The 2,628-nt window shown below is 43.2% G+C and overlaps 1 pseudogene; it reads left to right on the top strand.

Moving 5' to 3' along the window:
* Positions 1 to 1,083: 1,083 nt before the first annotated feature.
* Positions 1,084 to 1,322, top strand: LOC139235745 (U2 spliceosomal RNA; annotated as a pseudogene).
* The last annotated feature ends 1,306 nt before the right edge of the window (positions 1,323 to 2,628 follow it).

The following is a 2,628-nucleotide window of genomic DNA, read 5'->3' as shown; positions in this document are numbered from 1 at the left end:
AGTTGTGGTCCCAGCACTGATCCCTGTGGCATACCACTAACCATCGATTTCCAACCCGAAAAGGACCCATTTATCCCGACTCTCTGCTTTCAGTTAGCCAGCCAATTCTCGATCCACGCTAATACATTTCCTCTGACTCAGCATACATTTATCTTCTGCATTAACCTTTTGTGTGGCACCTTATCGAATGCCTCTTGGAAATCTACATACACCACATCCATCGGTATACCTCTATCCATCATGCTCTTTATATCCTCAAAGACTTCCAATAAATTAGTTACACATCATTTCCCCTTCATGAATCCATCTTGCGTCTGCTTGATTGCACTATTCCTATCTAAATGTCCCGCTATTTCTTCCTTAATGATAGCTTCAAACATTTTCCCCACTGCAGGTGTTAAACTAACCGGCGAATAGTTACCTGCTTTTTGTCTGCCCCCTTTTTTAAACAGAGGCGTTACATTAGCTGCGTTCCAATCCGATGGCACCTCCCCAGAGTCCAGAGAATGTTGGTAGAATTTTACGAAAGCATTTTCTATAACTTCCACCATCTCTTTTAATACCCTGGGATGCATTTCATCAGCACCAGGGGACTTGTCTCCCTTGAGACCCATTAGCCTGTCCAGCACTACTCCCCTATTCAAAGTGATTATCGAAAGGTCCTCCCTTCCCATATTCCCGTGACCAGCAATTTGTGGCATGATTTTTGTGTCTTCCACTGTGAAGACCGAAGCAAAATAACTGTTTAAGGTCTCAGCCATTTCCACATTTCGCATTATTAAATCCCCCTTCTCATCTTCTAAAGGGACCAACATTTACTTTAGTCACTCTTTTCCATTTTATATATCTGTAAAAGCTTTTACGATCTGTTTTTATGTTTTGCACAAGTTTACATTCGTAAACTATCTTTCCCTTCTTTATTGCTTTCTTTGCTGTCGTTTAAAATTTTCCCAATCTTCTACTTTCCCACTAACCTTGGCCACCTTATACGCATTGGTTTTTAATTTGATACTCTCCTTTGTTTCCTTGTTTATCCATGGCTGGTTATCCCATCTCTTACCACCTTTTTCACTGGAATATATTTTTGTTTCTCGGCCTTTTGGCTAAGATCATGCGTAACTGACCTGACAGGGGAGTAGCCACCATGACCTCCGGGTGGTTCTCCCTGGATCAGGAAGGTATATGCTTGCTTTTTTGGAAACAGGAGGTGGGTGGGGTGGCTTGACCCATCCACCTCCACGGAGGTGTGTGGGGGACCTGACCCATCCACCTCCATGGCACGAACCTGGTATTGCAGTACTTCCAGGAATGGTGCAGTGGCTCTAGGCCTTTTGGCTAAGAGCATTGGCGCAGAGTGATCCTTGGCGTGTGCAAGGTGACCTCTGGCGTTTGTGATTTGACAAAGAATTGGAACGATTGGCTACGAATTTCAAAAAAATATATATATATTTTTGTTGAGCACTATGAAACAGCTCCTTAAAAGTCCTCCACTGTTCCTCAATTGTGCCACCGTTTAGTCTGTGTTCCCAGTCTACTTTAGCCAACTCTGCCCTCGTCCCACTGTAGTCCCCTTTGTTTAAGCATAGTACGCTCGTTTGAGACACTATTTCCTCACCCTCAACCTGTATTACAAATTCAACCATACTGTGATCACTCATTCCTAGAGGATCTTTTATGAGGAGATCGTTTATTATTCCTGTCTCATTGCACAGGACCAGATCTAAGATAGCTTGCCCCCTTGTAGGTTCTGTAGCATACTGTTCTAAGAAACAATCCCGTATGCATTCTATGAATTCCTCCTCAAGGCTACCCCGTGTGATTTGATTTGACCAATCAATATGTAGGTTAAAATCCCCCATGATTACTGCTGTCTTTTTTCACATGCCTCCATTATTCCCTTGATTATTGTCAACCCTACCGTGAAGTTATTATTTGGGGGCCTATAAACTACGCCCATCAGTGACTTTTTCCCCTTACTATCTCTAATCTCCACTCACAATGATTCAACATTTTGTTCATTCGAGCCAATATCGTCTCTCACAACTGCCCTGATATCATCCTTTATTAACAGAACGAACACACCTCCTTTCCCTTCTTGTCTATCTTTCCGAATTGTCAAATACCCCCGTATGTTTAATTCCCAGTCTTGGCCACCCTGTAACCACGTTTCTGTAATGGCCACCAAATCATACCCATTTGTAATGATTTGTGCCGTCAACTCATTTACATTATTTCGAATGCTGCGTGCTTTTTGCTGGAGATTCTTAATACTAGTTTTTAAATCATGATTTTTAGTTTTTACCCCTCCTGCAGCCCCTTTATATTCATACATATTGTCCCTTCTTATCACCTTGTGGTTTACACTTCCACTACTCTGCTTTGTTGCCTCCTGGCTTTTGCATTCTTTCTTGCGGTTCTGTTCATCTGAGCTCTCACCCACTCTAACTAGCTCAGAGACCTCTGCTGGGTTCCCATCCCCCTGCCAAGCTAGTTTAAAGCCCTCCCAACTGTACTGTCAAAACCACCCGCGAAAACATTGGTCCCGTCGCTGTTGAGGTGTATCCTGTCCCGAATTGTACAGGTCCCACCTTCCCCAGAAGAAGTACCAATTGTTCAGGAAACTAAAGC

This window comes from Pristiophorus japonicus, chromosome 23, assembly GCF_044704955.1.
Source record: "Pristiophorus japonicus isolate sPriJap1 chromosome 23, sPriJap1.hap1, whole genome shotgun sequence".
Classification (NCBI taxonomy): domain Eukaryota; kingdom Metazoa; phylum Chordata; class Chondrichthyes; family Pristiophoridae; genus Pristiophorus; species Pristiophorus japonicus.
The sequence above is the reverse complement of the archived record's forward strand: the minus strand, read 5'-3'. Positions and strand labels throughout refer to the sequence as shown.